The 7,465-nt window shown below is 33.3% G+C and overlaps 1 long non-coding RNA gene across 1 annotated transcript; it reads left to right on the top strand.

Moving 5' to 3' along the window:
- The first annotated feature begins 348 nt into the window (after positions 1–348).
- On the top strand, positions 349–5,695 carry LOC128290479 (uncharacterized). The gene is made up of 3 exons (XR_008280337.1): positions 349–394; positions 4,798–4,880; positions 5,573–5,695. It is a non-coding gene; the product is annotated as an uncharacterized LOC128290479 (long non-coding RNA).
- The last annotated feature ends 1,770 nt before the right edge of the window (positions 5,696–7,465 follow it).

Raw genomic sequence — 7,465 nt, 5'->3', positions numbered from 1 at the left:
TCGAAAGATCAGGAAAAAGTAGGCCAAGACAATCTGATTACAAAGCATCCGACAGACCACTTGTTAGTGTGGGTAGTGTACAAAATACCCAAAGGCCTAAGTGTCAACATTGTGGAAGAAGTCACCCGATGAATGTAGAAGTAAGTTAGGGCTTGTTATAAATGTGGGCTACCGATCACTTTATTCGTGATTGTCCCCAATTACAAGTAGAAGAAGTGGAACAGAGGAGAAACAAAAATTCTTCCTCAAAGGAAGACGCCTGGTCGGAGCAGCGTTCTGTGGGCTACTCGTTTGGGTATGAAAGATACTGCTAGCCGATCAGAAGTTAGGGCTCCTGCTCGTACTTATGCAATTCGAGCGAGAGAAGAAGCAACAGCTCCAGATGTAATTGCTGGTACTTTCTATCTTTATGATGTTCCTGTGTATGCTTTAATAGACCTTGGGTCTACTCATTCATATATTTGCACTATGTTAGCATCTGAAAAGAATTTATTTGTTGAGCCTACTGATTATGATGTACAAGTTACAAATCCGTTAAGTCAAAGTGTGGTAGTTAATTTAATATGTCATAACTGTCCACTGAAAGTTAAGGGCTGTGATTTCTCCGTGATTTGATGTCGCTACCGCTTCGTGAATTTGATATTATCTCGGCATGGATGGTTAATGAAACATGACGCAGTAGTGAATTGTCGAGAAAACGAATTAGCTTGAAATGTCAAACAGAGATATTATTTTGGTTGAGTCTGGAATTTGGATGACATGGTTAGAATGATTTCCTTTATGTCCGCTCGTAAATTGTTGCGTAAAGGAAATGAGTCTTATTTAGCCTATATTCTTGATACTCAAGTTCTAAATCAAAGTTAGAGCAACTATCTGTTGTAAATGAATTCATGGATGTATTTCTGAAGAATTACCGTGTTTACCACCGATAGAGAAGTTGAGTTCGTGATAGATGTGCTTCCGTGAACGGCTCCCATATCGGTGACACCGTATAGAATAGCTCCAGCAAATTAAGAGAGTTAAAAGCGCAGCTTGCAAGAACTGTTAGACAAAGGGTTTATCGAATCGAGTATGTCACCATGGGGTGCACTTGTCTTATTTGTGAAAAGAAGGATGGTTCATTGAGGTCGTGCATAGATTACGAGCAAATTGAATAAGGTAACAATTAAAATAAATATCCTTTGCCTCGTATTGATGATTTATTCGATCACTTAAGGATGCTACAAGAGTTTTCAAAAATAGATCTCGAGATCCGGTATTATCGATTAAAGGTAAAGGAATGTGATGTACCGAAAATGCTTTTAGAACTCGGTATGGTCATTATGAGTTCTTAGTTATGCCATTCGGTTTGACAAATGCTCCTGCGCTTTTATGGATTTAATGAATCGAATTTTCCGTCTTACCGGATAGATTTGTGGTTGTGTTTATTGACGATATACTAATCTATTCAAAGACGTAATCCGAGCATGCTCAAAGACTTGAGAATTGTACTACGATATTAAGGAAAAACAGTTATATGCAAAATTTAGTAAATGTGAATTTTGGCTTCATGAAGTGGGATTCTTGGGTCACATTGTGTCAGTTGATGGTATACGGGTAGATCCGAGTAAGGTGTCAGCGGTGATTAATTGGAAAACTCCAAAGAATGTTACGGAAGTGCGAAGTTTCCTTGGATTAGCTGGTTACTATCGTCGATTTGTAAAAGATTTTTCACTGATTGCTTCACCGATAACTAAATTATTACAGAAGAATGTTGAGTTTGTATGGTCTGATGAGTGCCAACGAAGTTTTGATCAATTAAAGAAAATGTTGACAGAGGCTCCGGTGTTAACTCAGCCTGAATCAAGTATGCCATATGTAGTATGTAGTGATGCGTCTCTGAATGGTTTAGGTTGTGTATTGATGTAGTTAGGAAAATTTGTAGCATATGCTTCTCGACAGTTGAAACCACATGAGAGGAACTACCCTACACATGATCTTGAATTAGCTGCCATAGTATTTGCTTTAAAAATTTGGAGACACTACCTATATGGAGAGAACTGATATGTGTATACAGACCATAAAAGTTTGAAATATTTAATGTCGCAGAAAGAGCTGAATTTGAGACAGAGGCGATGGTTAGAGCTGTTGAAAGATTACGATCTTATCATTGATAATCATCCGGGTAAGGCAAATGTAGTGGCAGATGCACTTAGTCGAAAATCATCATTATTTGCTCTTCGGGCGTTAAATGCTCATTTGTCTATTAATGAAAATGGTTCTATATTAGCTGAATTAAAGACAAAACCAGATTCTTTCAACGAATTCGGAATTGCAAGATGAAGATCCGGTTGGTGTTGAAACGACAAATGGTTCGGGATAATTTGAACTTAGATTACTCTATTGATAATAGTGGTATGTTATACCATCGTAATAGAATTTGTGTCCCGAATAATCTAGAATTGAAGAAGGATATCTTATCAGAGGCTCATAGTAGTATGTACTCGATTCATCCGTAGTACGAAGATATATTGTGATTTGAAAAAATGTATTGGTGGCCGGTATGAAACGGAAATTTGTGAATTTGTGGCAAAATGTTTAATCATCAACGGTAAAAGTGAACATCAAGTGCCTCTGGTTTGTTACAACCCGTAATGATTCCGAATGGAAGTGGGAACATGTGACGATGGATTTTGTATCCGGATTGCCGGTGACTCAAGAAAAAGATTCGATTTGGGTGATAGTAGATGATTCACTAAATCGGCGATTTTATTCCTACGTAAGATTTTTCACTTGATAAGTTAGCGGAATTATATGTGTCAGAAATTGTGAGATTACATGGGGTGCCGACATCAATTATTTCTGATCGAGATCCGAGGTTTACTTCGAGATTTTGGAATAAACTACAGGAAGCTTTAGGTACTAAGTTAAAATTTAGTACAGCTTTTCACCCTCGGACATAGATGGACAATCAGAGCGAGTGATTCAGATTTTGGAAGATATGTTAAGGTGTCAGATACTCGAGTTCGATGGCGGTGGGAAAGGTACTTACCTTTAGTGAATTTGCTTATAATAACAGTTATCAAGCTAGTATCAAAATGGCACCATTTGAAGCTCTGTATGGAAGGAAGTGCAGAACCTCGTTGTATTGGTCAATTAAGTGAATCGAAATTAGTCTGAGTGGATTTAATTCGAAACCAAGAGAAAGTTCGATTATTCGAGAAAGTTTGAAAGTCGCTTCCGATCGCCTAAAGTCGTATGCAGATTTGAAAAGAAGAGATATAGAGTTTAATGTGGGTGATTGTGTGTTCTTGAAAGTTTCTCTGTGGAAGAAAGTTTTACGGTTTGGTAGAAAAGAAAGCTTAGTCCACGATTTATCGGACCATACGAAATCATTGAGAGGATCGGTCCGGTAGCTTATAGATTGGCCTTGCCTCCGAACTTGAGAAGATCCATAATGTATTTCATGTATCTATGTTGAGACGATATAGATCAGACCTTCACATGTGATTCCTCATACCGAGATAGAGCTACAATCGATATGACTTATTCGGAGGAACCAAAGTGAAAATATTAGCTCGGGAAGTTAAAGAACTACTAATAAACGAGTACCGTTAGTAAAAGTGTTATGGCATCGACATGGATTGGAGGAGGCAACTTGGGAAACGGAAGAATCTATGAGATCACAATATCCGCATTTATTTTTCAGTACGAAATTTCAAGACGAAATTTCCAAGAGGGGAGAGTTGTAACTACTAATTTTCAATGGTGTTGGAAATGGTGATTTGAGATCACTAAATCCTAAAAATAAGATTGAACAAGATAGTAATTTAATATTTATGAGTCAAGTAAGAATTTAGAAGAATTTGTGAAATGGTGAAATTAATGAATTAAAAGAATTTATTAGGTCAAACGGGTCAAAAACGAGGTATCGAGACCTCGAATTTGAAAATCAAGCTATACATATTTTTATAAATATTTATGAAGTTTCATTTAGCTAGTAATAAAGTTTGGTTGAGAAATTTTAACAATTAGGTAGTCAATTAAATAAAAAGGACTAAATTGTAATAAAAATAAATTTTGCTAAAAGGATTAAATAGCTCAAGTGTTAAAAGAAGGAAGATTTAAAGGGAAATTAAGCCTAAAAGTGAATAGGCTGGACGGCAAAGGCAAGAAAATCAGCAGAAAAATAAGGGAAATAAGGGCAAAATTGGAAATTTTACAACTTTAACATATAAAATAAGAATAAAATTGAATAATCTAGAGATCTCTTCATATTTTATCAGCCAAAACGCCATAGAAGGTCTGGAGAAAGCTGGTTTTTCATATTTTACATCATGTAAGTTTAATTCTTGCTTTTTCTTGATAATTTTTATGTTTTTATGACTTTTACAATTAGGTCCACTTGTAGAATTCATTAGTTTTTGATTTTATGGGTGAAATTGGAAGTTACCATAGATGGATAAGGGAATTTTATGATGAATTATTATGAAATTTAAGTTCTAATTTCATATTAAGGTGGTTTTATTAAGTGATTTTGATAGGAAATGATATTTAGGACCTAATTGTGAAAAAGTTGTGAATTGAAGGTTTCTGTTGAAATTAAGAATATAAAAGGTTTTGAAATAGTTTATAATGATAAAATAAAGTGTTAATTGAGAAAAATTAGTTCAATTGATGGGTGAATTGAGCAGGGACTAAATTGTGAAAACTATAAATTTTGGGGTAAAAGTGCAATTTCAAAATTTGAACAGCATAAATTGTGAAGTGAAATAGAATTGAAATGGATGCTAATGAAGGAATGATTTATAATTATAGATCAAGAAAACGAACTGAATCGTGGAAAGGAGAAAATTCAAGAATAGTCCCTGAATTTCTACGACTTTTGCAAATTAGTCCAGGTAAGTTCATATGGCAAAGTTCAATGTTTTGTTACGAAAATCTTATGATTGTTAAAGTATTTTATTGTTGATGAATACTATCAATTTGCATTAACTAATAAATAATGTGTAACTAAAAGTACAAATTAGTAGGAACAATGGATTTGAGTGCTTCTATTCTGTGACCTTGATGAATTGACGAAAAATATGTGATAAGTGCGCCGTTTAAGACCATAACTGGGCTATGGCATCGGTGCAATGTGATAATGTGACTCAGATAAGACCATAGTTGGGCTATGGCATCGGTATAATGTGATAATGTGATTCCGTATAAGACCATGTCCGGGATATGGCTTTGTATGATATGTGAACCGTGTAAGACCATGGCAAGGCTATGGCTTCGTGTGTGATGCGTAATAATGTGAAAGCCCATAGTTTACTATGGCAATGTGATAATGAAGCACTCAATTCCTTATTATTCCCTAATTTGACAATGAAGTAAATGAGAAATGGGCATAAGGGAGTTAAATTGTGAGTAGCCATATGGAAATTATTCCAATGAGTTATTAATGAAATTTTGATTTGGAGGATGAAATAGTTAAACTAATAGATATATGATTGTGTACGATATTTGATATGATTTTTGTTTTTATGCCTATGAGCTTACTAAGCTTCAATAAGCTTACTTGTGTGTGTTTAATATTTTTATGTAGATTGACTTGAAGTGAAGTGGGTAGATCGGATCAACACAACAGGGCACACTATTCAGATCAATTCTGGTAGTTTTTGTTTTATGTTTAAAGATTTATATGGCATGTATAGAGTTTGAATGAATTGAAGTAAAGATGTTATGAACCAGTTAACAATATTTGTACTAAAACAGTTTTTGGTAAGTAGCAGTAGTTTGACTTTGAAAATTCACCATAAATTGTGGAAATTGAGTTAAGGGCTGGAAAAAAAAATGAGATTAAAGCCTAATGAGTCTAGTTTCATATAGAGGAAATGGTGCATGCAATTGGATTTTATGTTATGAGATATTTAAATTGTGGTGAGACAGAGTCTGAATGACTTCGAGTTCCCCTGTTCTGATTTTAGAAAATCATTAAAAATTGCAAAAAAATAATTATGAGTCATACTGTATATGTATGGATTCCTCATTGGGTCTGTTTTTAAGAGAAACAAACGGCATGATTATTTGAATTTTGTACAGAGAGAAATTTGGTTCGTAGTGCACAGGGGTCAAAGTAGCCAAACCCTGAAACAGGGGAAGATTTAACTACTAAACTGTACTAATTGGACTAACCAAAAATTATATAAAAAAATTGGTAAGTAGATATATGAGTATAAATTTGGGGAAAATTTACGGATTTGGATTTTGAGTTTTATAACTCGAGATATGAATTATTTAGCAACTATGACGCAGTTGGACAGCTTGTCTGAAAAGTATGATATAAATTATCTGAATTTGGTTAAGTGCTCAAATAAGTTTAGTAGTGCCTTGCGCTCGACTCCGGAAACGGTCTCGGGTAAGGGGCGTTACAGGTTGAGAATGCCAAACCCTTGAACAAGGCTCTTATGGGAGTGAAAAGGGGTGTTTAGTTTTTTTATTTCTGCTTTTAAATGACTAAGTGCTTTAATTTTAGGGTTTATTTTTAGTTTTATATTGTATTTGAAACAACACCGTTTAGGGCCTATTTCAGTGGCTTTAAAACGGTACCGTATAAGACGACCCCATTCAACCCGACCCGGTACCTATGAGGATCCGCACGTTTTGCTTAAAGGGAATATCTGCACGATTAGTCCCTTTCTTGTGCGCAGTCCTATGGTTGGGCCCTACTCCAATTTCTTATTCTTATTTTGTCACTGAAAGTTGAGCATTGTTTCAAATTAGTCCGCGTTTAAACATTGCGTTTCAGATATTTAGGGCATTTGCATTTTAATCCTCGTGTGTTTTCACGCACTTTATTTTAATCCTTGATTTTGTTTAGTAACTTTATTTGTTTGTAAATCATTCCTTTGATTTTGGTTTTTACTTCAATTGAGTCTATTTTTTTAGTTTTTGTGTTTTATTCTCTATAATTTATTCATTATTTATTGTTAAAAGAATTTGTTTTAATATTTTTATTTTTTCGTTTGATCTCGCATTGTTTTAGTGTTTTTGTTACTTACTTTTGTATATTTTTATATTGTTTTTCAATTTTACTTATTTTAGATTCTTTTTATATTTCTATGTTTTAAAAATTTATGTGATATTTAATTTAAATATTTTTATACATTTTATATATTTACACATAATTTAGCTTAAAATTATTTTCTTATTCTATATATATATTATTGATGTTATATTCTTTTATGTATATATTTTCTTTAAAATCTATTTATATATAATTTATTTCCTATAAAGACCCTATTTTATCATATATTTTTGTTTATTTCAAATACTTTTATACATTTGTATTTTCATGTATCAATTATTTATATTAAGTTTTTATTTTACGATATTATTTATGTAGATTGACATATGTATTATTTTGTATATTACTTACCTTATAATATTCATTTTAAAATTCATTTGTATATTACTATTTAATATATTATTTATTTTT

The sequence above is a fragment of the Gossypium arboreum genome, chromosome 3, assembly GCF_025698485.1.
Source record: "Gossypium arboreum isolate Shixiya-1 chromosome 3, ASM2569848v2, whole genome shotgun sequence".
NCBI classification, from domain to species: domain Eukaryota; kingdom Viridiplantae; phylum Streptophyta; class Magnoliopsida; order Malvales; family Malvaceae; genus Gossypium; species Gossypium arboreum.
Note: the sequence above shows the minus strand (reverse complement) of the source record. Positions and strands in the feature narration are given on the sequence as shown.